Consider the following 10,956-nt stretch of genomic DNA (forward strand, 5'->3'; position numbering starts at 1 on the left):
CCCCCCCCGGCTGTCACACGGCAGGGAGGCGCCGGCAGCCCCCGGTACGGGAGCGGCTCCGGGGGTGCTGCGCTGTGCCCCGTGGCCCGGCTCTGGGCTGCGCGGAGCCGCCCCCGGCCGCGCTGTCCTCGCCGCTGCCTCCCGCCGCTCGGCTCCCTGCGCATCAACCTGCGGCCCGCTTCTCACACATCGTCCCCGTAACCCCGCACCTCTTTGTCCCTCTGGCGACGGCGGCCGCTGAATTCCTGGGGGCTGAAAAGCGCTTCTCGCAATATTCGGTCTTTGAGATGGGAAGTGCGAGGTCATGAGCACCCTTTGTGAGCGCCGCTGGCAGAAAAAAGCACCAGAATGGAAACAAGTCCAAGGCCACTTCTGCAGTGGTCCAAGAAGGGTTTTCATTTACAACAACACATAATTAAGATACACCTTGATCGTGCACTCATTGCGCTTCTTTCTGCCTGCACACACTGTGTGCATGGCAAAATGTATCTGCTTCATATTTGCAGTATTCTCATAGTTAGATGACCAAGACTGTGGTTTCAGAACAAGGATAAGCATTAACAAGGAATCACGTGAAGGAATTGAACTCAGTGTAAACCAGGCTGAAAAGAAAGAGGAGGTGGATCTCCAAACACCCCGTGTAGATTTACAGTTTTTGCTACCAAACGAGGTTCTTGATTAAAATAATAATAATAATAACTAGGAGTCATGGAAAAAAATGGACAAGTAGTTGGAAAATAAGTCCAAGGAGGGTTAGTAAGCAGACGACAGCCACATCCAGCTGAGGAAATTCTCTGCTAAAAATAATTGGAAGCTAGGAGAGCACTTGCAAGAAGTTCCATATGTGCCTTCTCTGCTGTTCCCTAGCATTTGTTCACAGCCACCTGTGAGGTGAATATTGGATCAGGTGCACCTCTGGTTCAGCCCAGCACAGTCTCTGTAGGGAATGTCTCAGTGTGTCTGAAAGAACCCTCCTGACTAATGGGTGGTGGGTGAAGCAAAACTGAATGCCTTCATGTTGATCATAGAATGGGCCAAGGAGGGAAGACTTAGGAGTGCAAACACTGCAGCTTGAGTTTGTCTCTTGTCAATTTGGAAGACATACATTTATGTCAATACTTGCAAACACCCTCTAATCCCACTCGTACTATAAGTACATGAAGTACACCTTCATGGAGCTAGAAATAAAAAGGGAACTGAAAAAATCATCTCATCTGACCTTATATTTCGGATCAAGAATTTGCACAGTAATTTGTATCAAGCATTTTATCATGTGGCTGAAACAAAGAAATCTCAAGAGAATGTTATTGTACATTTATGTTATTGTAGGGCTTTATCTCCTGAGTTTGGCTGATTCAGCTGTTTCCCACCTCTAAAAGGGGGAAATTCCACCCCGCTCAGCTCTGGCTGCACATCCTTGCAATGGATCTTATGCTGGTTTCCACACTTTCAGCACCTCTGCTGCAATTGAATTTGCTAAGTGGGCAGAGAAGTCCACAGAATGAGGCTAGTTTCTTCTGGGCCAGTAAGCAGAGCTGTGCAGGTGGCTGTGGATCTCATGGGGCTGGAGCTGACACAGAGGGGGAGTGGGCCTGGGTGGCCGAGGGCAGGAATAGAGAGGAGGAAGAGAGAGAGGAAGAAGGGGAAGAAGCTGTCTTTCGGCAGTGACAAGCCAGCAGCTTGATTCAGGGTGCTTGTGGAATTGCAGCATGAAACACATTTATTTCCTTGCATATCAGATTATTCTCGCAAGTCAGTGCAATTTCCTGTGCTTAATTATTTAATGCTCATAGGCTGCCATGTTTGCCTTTCCACACTGATATCCCATTTGTAATTTGTTCCACATGTTCACACTGAAATATCTTACAGCTACAGTGTGCTTCAAAGGAAGGGATTAGGTATCAATCATTCCAAACCTGATGTCTCTCCTCGACAGTTAGCTGACATAACCCCAAAGGATCACATTTCAGAGTCAAGAGCAAGAATTAAGCTACATAAATTGACCTGTTTGGATGTTTCTAGCTTGTATGTTTTTAATGCACAGACTGCTATAGAAACATGAGATCTAGCAAAAGATTAAACTGTTCTGGTCCCCCTCCCAGGGCAGACTGACCTACAAGACCCTGACACAGTGCTGAGAGCTGAAAAAGCACATGAGATCCTTACAGCAAGGTTACTTAGAAGGAGAAAGTCTTTCCTCAAGGTAAACTTTGGGAATCATATGAATATATACACATATATTTTGTATAAACATAGGAATAATTTCAGGAACTGCTGTTTATTTTATATGTGAATGCATACTTGGATTTTACCTTAGTGTGACTGCAGTTAAGTGGTAAGAGTTGGACTCAGTGATCCATATTAATAATAGAATCATAGAATCACCAGTGTTAGAAAAGACCCCCAAGATCATCCAGTCCAACCATCCACCTTCCACCAATATTTCCCATTAAACCACTTCCCTCAGTACAACACCTAAATGTTTCTTGGACACCTCTGGGGATGGTGACTCCACTAGCTCCCCGGGCAGCCTGTTCAAGTGCCTGACTGCATTTTTGGAGAATAAATTTTTCCTAAAATCCAACTTGAATCTCCCTGGCACAACTTGAGGCCATTCTGTCTCATCCTGTCAATGCTACCTGGGAGCAGAGGCAGACCCTCACCTCACCACAGCCTCCTTTCAGGAAGTTGTAGAGAGCAGTGTCTCTCCTGAGCCTCCTCTTCTGTGAATGGACAACCCCAGTTCCCTCAGCCACTCCCCATAAGATTTGTGCTCCAGACCCTTCACAGCTTTTCTTTCTCTGGACATGCTCCAGGACCTTGATGTGTTTCTTGTAGTGATGGGCCCAAAACTGAACACTGTACTCAAAGTACAGCCTCACCAGAGCTGAGTACAGAGGGATGATCACTTCTTTGATCCTGCTGGCTGCGCTGTTTCTGGTACAAGCCAAGATGCCATAAGAATCCTTTCCAAGTTGAGATATTCCATGATTCTGTGATATTAAGGTAGCTAGCTAAGGTTAAAACATTCCTCATCCAAAAGTGTGTCAAACCTTTGAGCTGGAGCCCAGCGACATCTTAAAACTCATCCTCCACAACATCCAGAGTAACAAGAGCTGCATATGTCTGGTTGAGAGTTGGTAGCACAGGCACTGGGGAAACTCAAGTCTTCCAGTGGTGGTGACAGCAGAGGCTCTCTGACATACAGCAAGGGACAAAGCCACACATTTGAACCCCAGAGATCGTGGCACTGAGACAGGACCCTGTATTCAGGTTTAAAAGCAATTCTAGTGATTTGCGTAAATTTTCTTGTTGCATTGAGTAAATATACAAATGGTAAAACATGAATGCCTACAAAGTGAAATGAGAATATTGCTTTCAGAATTTATAGAATATTACATCTGTGGCCTAAATTTTGACTTGATAAATTAATTTAAGATTAGATAAACTAATTCCTTAATCCAACTAATTAATTTAATGCAAACTTAATTTAAAGTGAGACATTCATATGAACAATTTACCAGTGTTCTTATGTGCACTTCTTCCTTCTGTGGCATTGTTCACATAAGATTGATCTTTCATTGCTGGGATGACTAGAGCTTTTGAAACAGGAAAATGATGGAGAAATCATTAAGGCATTGATTAAGGTGTTGATTATCGCACGCAAAAGATGGTGAAGCACTTCAGGGATAAAAGGCATTGGCAGACGAGCTGTTCGATTGGTTTGCTGTTCTTGTTTTCCTAACATATTTTGTGTAAGAGCCATCACATTTAAAAGTACCTGGTTCTTCTCTTACTCAAGAAGACAGAAAAACATATGGTTTGGGCCTTTAATTGGTCTCCCTTCTAAGCAGATTTTGCAACTCTGGAAAAAGGAGTGTGTGTGTGGTTTCATGTGTTTTTTTGTTTGGTTGTTTTTTGGTTTTTTTTTTTTTTTCTATATTCCCATGCTTATTTGCAAAGAGATCTCATTTGTCTTTGTGTTTCAGCCAGTTAACTTCCTTAGTACCAGAGGTCTGGCAAAGGAAAGCAGAGAAACTACCAGGTATTGTCCAGCCTGCCCTCCTCTTTTCATGCTATGTATAATAGTATTTCCCATTCTTGGCAGTGCACAGATTACATTCACTGCTGTTCATTTGCTGCTCTGAGCTTGAACAATTTAAGTTGTCTGCTAGAAACTGGTTAGAAGAATCAGTGTTTGTATGATTCAAAGGGCTGAATGCATCTGGCCAGGCTAATTTTAGTCTTGTGATAAACCACAGGAAAAGTCAGCAAGTTTTCACACACACACACCAAAAAAAAAAAAAAAAAAAAAAAAAAAAAAGCATATTCTATACTTCTCTTTTTGCAATATAACATCCAAGTTCCTGCAAAAGTCACCATGGTGAGATAACAGGGGGATCTATCACAATTAATGTCTAACATTTCAGCACGAATGAGACTTGCATCTGTTCAGATCCTCACATTTCATGTATCGCTGACCTGGCAATCATTATAACAAGAAGATGAAGTACAGAAAAAAAGACATTTTGATCCTGAGACATGCAGAGATGATCTAAAAGGGGCTTTCTGAGCCTGTCCTTTATCCTTACGCAGCTTTTCCATTTCAAGTTAAATACCCAGGTTCTCTCTGGGTCAAAGACGCTGAGACTCGTATGCAGGCTGACGTCTAAAGCACTACCATGAGGCAGATACATGTTCTAGGGCTTGCTCCTGTCAGTGGAAAAAATATTTTATGAAAATAAACAGCTTCAGTAAGAAAAAAAAAAGAGAAATCCGTATCAGACCTGTAGACTCAATAACTGCTGATAGAGCACTCTGCTAAACTCGCATTTTTGTTAGCCAATATGGTAATTGATTTCTGCACTCTCAGTGATGCCATTCGATCTGTTACACTGGAGTCCCTCTATGTATCTATTATGTGTCTGGAATGATTTCTAATTTGTCTTATTTTTCATCTTCAGCAGTTTTTTAATAATTCCTAATTTTGGGCATCACAAGAATATTTACCTGACAAAAAACACCTGTAAAACTGGTAGGAACGTTACTTTTTAAACATTTCATATGCATTTCCATTAGTTCTTTCATTTTTGTTGCTTTGTTTTCTCTTATTTTATCCTGCTCTTAATTGATAGTAATTACAAACTCATGCAGCCTGAGCTGTGCCACATTACACGTTTAGCCCAGGTTACAGTTCCGGACTTTTGCAGTAACCAGATTAGGGCTGGGAGGTGTGAGTCAGATGGCAGGCATGACTTACAGCTGAGAAGAAGCTTCTTTGTAAACCACATCTCAAGTGTGAAGACAACTCCTGTATTCTAAGTGGTAAAAGACAGCTTCTAAGGCTGTCCTCCACCTCTGTGTTAATACGCCCTGGTGTCTGGCTGCAGGATTGAAAACAGTTTTGCTTAAACCATCGTGGCTTGACCTGATGGCTTGACTTTGCATTGAACCCAGCCTTGAAAGCTTATGCACATTTAGATAAAAATTGCTCTCCCTTGGGAAGCAACACCTGGGAGTCCAACCCCCCTGCTAAAACAGGTTCCCTATGATAGGTAGCACAAGTAGGCAGATGGGTGTTCAATATCTCCGTACAAAGACACTCCACAGCCTCTCTGAGCAACCTGTCCCAGTGCTCCATCACCCTTACCATAAGGAGGTTCTTCCACATACTAGTACAGAACTTCCTGTGTTCCAGTTTTAGGCCATTACACCTTGTGCTATCGCTACACACCACCAAGAAGAGCCTGGCCTCATCCATTTTCCTCTAATCTCCCTTTAGACATTTGTAAACACTGATCAGATCTCCAGGTCAGTCTTCCCTCCACCAGGCTGAACTGACCCAGGTTACCCAGGCTTTCCTCATACAGGCACCACTAAACGACGTTTTGTCCTGCCACTGGGTAGGGCTGTGCAGCACATGGTGCTAAGGAACACAGGCCTGCTCCTCAGGTGGAGGGAAGGCCCTCTGGGGCACAGGCACAGCACACTGCAGTCATGCCACCACTGCCACAAGATATCTGTAATGCTAAAACCTGAGGTATCAGGTCTTCTGGAGCATCTGTATCCACCAGCACCTGTTCTCACTGGCCTGACTGGTTCCTGTGAAACGCTCTATGCATTGACCATGTGCGTAATCGCTCTGCCACCCAGTGGTCCTTGCAGGCAATTGAGTATCAAAATACCTGTTAGAACATCCTTGTGAACTGATGCTCGACAAAGGAAAGGATTGTTAAAAGAAGCAGTAATTTTAGAAGGGAAAAGCAACTGTTAGGAAGGGAAACAACTGTTTACATAGGTTGAATAGTGAATAGGACCAGAGGAATGGCTTCAAACTGAGACAGGGGAGGTTTAGGTTAGATATTAGGAGGAAGTTTTTCACACAGAGGGTGGTGAGGTACTGGAACAGGTTGCCCAAGGAGGTTGTGGATGCCCCGTCCCTGAAGGCATTCAAGGCCAGGCTGGATGTGGCTCTGAGCAGCTTGGTCTGCTGGTTGGCGATCCTTCACATAGCAGAGGGGTTGAAATTAGATGGGCATTGTGGTTCTTTTCAACCCAGCCCATTCTGTGATTCCATGACTCTATGAAAAATCTTTAAACAACACAATCTTTGCATAGGATTGCAAATACAAACATACTCAACTGTCATTTATATTTCTACAGACTGAACACGAGAATAACTATTTCAAGATAGTAAAAATAAAGCCATTAATATACTAGTAAGTTAATATTCTCTTTCACAAATGTTTCTCACAAGTAGGTGCTTGTCTTGTGTTCTCAAAATATTTAAAGATCTCTTGGAGTGCTGAAGCAATGGGATAAGCTTAGGAGAGCATTCTTCTAAAACAAACCAGATACTGCATCATGCTTAGATCTTTCAAAATGATCAACTATAACCAGTCCTTCTATTGCATTACAAAGTACCAGAAATCCTTGCAAAGAAACAGCTTTGCTGTAGCTCTGCATCCAGGAAACTGGGTGCCACAGGAGCTGATGGAAGGAGGCACATACAGAGGCTTTGCTTTGCTGAAGCAGGACCATAGCAATCTTCTCTCATAAGAACAAATTCTGTTCTGTTGAAATATAAAACCTAATAGCAATATTGTCCAGGCAGAACTGCAGTGGGAGCACCGTCCTGCTCTCTGTAGCCCAGCAGACAAGAAAAGAATCAGTGATTTTGTCTGGAAAGAAAACTTCAGCAAGACAAATACACTCGGGAAAGTGGGATGAAATGAGGAGAAAAGGCACATGAAAGAACGTGAAAAGGAATGGGGAGAATACATAATAAAGAAGTGAGACTTGAGCTGAAGAAAAGAGGGAGAGAATCAAGTAGGGATGAGAAGCTGGAAGAAAGACCAAAGCAACTGAGCCAAGCTGAGACAGAAAGTGGAAGGAATATATTTTCTTTGTGATGTCCATCAGAGCTTTTCTTCCCTGTATTACACAGTCTTCACAGTGGGATGCTGTCTGTCTCCACAGCAACCAGCAGCCATGAAACCTTTCTTCCCTGCCCGCATTGACTGCTCTCTGGAGAGGAGCCCTCAAATGTCATTGTTAGAAAAGTCAGAAAAGACAGTGTAGAAAGCATTTCAGAACACTCTCTCACTGCATATCTCCAACACAGAAGAGAGTTGGCCACACCTGTACATTTCTTACAACAAATTTGGCAGACTCCAGCGCCCAATCGCTTAAAAACAAAACTTGCACAGACTTTTCAGTTAAAGATTCCTAATTGTCATAATTGCTTTTGATGTTTCATTAAAATTATTAAAATGTAGATCTCCAAGGACTCCAAGGACAGGCAGCATCTCACCTCAGGCCTCACACTGCATCAATTCACAAGCAGTTCACAACGAGAGTGGCTTCATCATCCTCTTACTCAACAGTTTCCTAAGCAAATGCAGTTCGGTTATGCAAGGCCCGTGCCAAAACTGTGACGTGCAGATGGGAGAAGATGAGACTACAAGGATCTCTCCTAACTGTACAGGCAATAAAGCTATTTTTTGAGTTGGGCATAATCACAGATCTTCACCAATGCATCTGTGAAATGAAAACAGTTACTCTTGTTCATTGATTATAGCTTACCACGTGATATCAAACTGTTCAGTATCTCATGACATTAATGCCCCTCGTGATACACTCACTGTTAATCATTACTCAGAGTTGTAAGAAAATTCCAACTACTCATTGACTCAATGGGAAAATAAAATGCTTCATCCCACAACAACCTCTGGTATTCAGCAGGAGGAAAAAAATACTGCAGATAGTTAGGATTTTCAGAATAAAATGTTGACATATTTGCAGAGTTTTTTGCAGTTTCTTGTCAAGCAGGTGGTGTGGGACTAAAACGCACAATCTAGTCCCTAAATGGTGTCCTTAGTGTGTTGGGGAGCAGGGTGGAAGGGGAATAGTCTGCTCCTCCAGCCATTTGGCACCAAGAGGAAAGCTGAGAAGGACAAGGTCAAGTTAATGTCATTCTTGGAATATTTGGAAGGCTAAAGCCCAAGGTTTAATGAGGGTGATGATAGAGAGTCAGGGGTGCTTTGTCAGGTGCTGCAGCTCACTGCCAACACATTCAATGGACAATAAGGAGCAGATATGCTGCAAGTATGGTACTGGTAGAGGATCAGGGTCATTGTATAAAAAAGACATGTGCAGTATAGAGTGTTATACCACAGCCATGAACCTAGGTTAAAACTGATTAAATTCTCAGAATTCTTCAAAGTAATTAAAAAAGATGCTAATAAACTCCTCAGCTTTTCCTAGTTAATGTCTTCTGGGACTGTGAGCCAGAGAAGAAGGATGATTTATGAACCATGGGTCTCTAATCAATCTAAAAAGCTTCTGTCCTGTAGAACAATGAATCGTAATATATGCTAATTGCTACAAAGGGAGTTTCTAGGCCATAGGAGGGGAAATCTTTCCTTATTATTATTTTTTAATTCTTCCAGACCACAGAATATTCTCAACTGGATGATCTCCTTCTCCATACTCATCCAGTATCCTAGGGATTTGCAAAATGCCAAAACCCTCTAACTTATTAAAAAAAAAAAAAAATTACATAGAAACAGATACTTGTTCTACAGTTTCTTGATCACGCCAACACTGATTTTGATTGACAGAATTTTTAAGATGTGCTCATCTGTATTGTTTTAATTTGCTGTGTGTAAGGGCCTCCTATGTAATGCTTTCCTGACATTGTCTTCATAGTATTCATCTGAATTTTCATCCTGTTGTTTTACACTGTCCTTTTCCTACGTCAGTGCACTTCTCTGTTGCATACTCTCCCACAGACGGAATATTGGAAGCATATTCCTGACTATTTTATATTTTGCAAAGTCTGCTGTATATTACCTGGATTTTATTCTCACGTTCTTTTATTATTTATTATTATTATTATTTTAATTTCAGACTCATGCAAATGTAATGAGCATGTCATTTGCAGAACTTTTTGCTGTGATGTACTTGCAATGCATAGCCCTAGCAATATCTCAAAACTATAAATACATGAACTGCCAAAATAAAACTTCCTGAGGTTAGTACATACTGCACAGATACTGGTTAATCAGGAAATAAGGGCATGTGTGAGAACTTGACAGATGATACAGAATGATGTTTATTACGTCACTATTTGTAAGATCTCCAGACTGAAATTTAGCCACAAAACACTATAAAATACTATTGGGGAAAAAAAAATTATAATAATAATTAAGTGTATCTATTATACCTTCTTCTGCTTTATTGCTTATGGCAAGAGTTCCCTTCATGAACACCAAATAAAGAGGCACGCTGATCTGGCCATTGCATTGTTCACACTAATATTTAAGTCTGATTACATGTTTATCTTCTCCTAATTTGAATGTAACTGTTTTGCATTTCTCTGTTATCCCACTGAGACGGAAGAGGAAGTGCTTATCTCAGTTAGCAATGAACTCTCTGGTTTCTCTAATAATTGTTTCCCCATTTGAGTCTTGGACTTATGTTCTGCTTTGTGGTGCTTTCCTGGCTGACATTCTCAGATATCAGTATTTTACAAGGACATGAGAATAGACAGTAATCGGTGCCTACAACATAGAACACATGAAGTGCTGGTCTCATTTGTTAAAATTAAAAGAAACATTTCTTACTCAAGAATCAATTCCAATAGAGAGCAGAAAAGTGATTCAGAGGGTCTGAGTTTGTGTAGGGTGCTGAGTTATGACTTAAAGCCAGAATGCTGTGATTAATAGACAAACACATCACAAAGGTTAACCTTTCTGATTCTTTCTAACTCTTCTGTGGATTGCATTCCACAGAAGGGGTCATTCATTTTGACTTCCACAGAATCTCTCATGTTCCACGATGTGTTGTAGAGTAAGTTTTTTTTCTCCTGCTATCCATAACTTGTTCCTTTCAGTGGTATTTGCCACTTCTCACAGAATAGATGCACATTTTTCCTTAAATTCATAATTGCTTATACATCTGTTGTATCTTCTTCTTCTAAATTTGTCCCAACTGAAATGATCTAACCAGGTTAGTCTCTTTTCTGTGAAAATCAGATGTCTCAGGAGGCCCTTTTCTGTATCTTGTGTAGCAGCTCACAGGTCAGAATATCATGCTTTATTCAAAATAGGCATACACAATGGATTTATACAGTGGCATAGTTATAGTCTGGTGTCGGGTTGTTGTTTTTTCCTTGCTTTTATTTTTTAAGATGGAAATGTAGCACACAGTGTAGACAGTTATTCTACTGTTGTCTCACAGAAGTCTATGACAATTACTGAAATGTCATTCAGATGTTTGCAGCCACATCCACAGATCCAGCTCCCATGACCACCTTCTGTACTGAAACATGATGGACATGTCAACTGATGAATATTTCCCAGCAATGAGGAAAAACTGTTCAATAGGCAAAAATGTAACGTTCTCATTAATGTTAAATATTGCAGACGGCATTTGAACTGAAAAAAAAAAAAA

At 41.5% G+C, this 10,956-nt stretch overlaps 1 protein-coding gene across 1 annotated transcript in view; it reads right to left on the minus strand.

Moving 5' to 3' along the window:
- The window catches only part of DEPTOR (DEP domain containing MTOR interacting protein), a 73,275-nt gene extending 72,973 nt beyond the window's left edge, over positions 1-302 (minus strand). Inside the window, exon 1 of the mRNA XM_042834638.1 lies at positions 210-302. The gene's annotated coding sequence lies outside the window, so the exon portion shown is untranslated. The remainder of the gene's footprint in view (positions 1-209) is intronic.
- Positions 303-10,956: the final 10,654 nt, after the last annotated feature.

Source organism: Centrocercus urophasianus, unplaced genomic scaffold, assembly GCF_019232065.1.
Source record: "Centrocercus urophasianus isolate 14NV4802_14NV808 unplaced genomic scaffold, USGS_Curo_1.0 seq_11, whole genome shotgun sequence".
Lineage (NCBI taxonomy): Eukaryota > Metazoa > Chordata > Aves > Galliformes > Phasianidae > Centrocercus > Centrocercus urophasianus.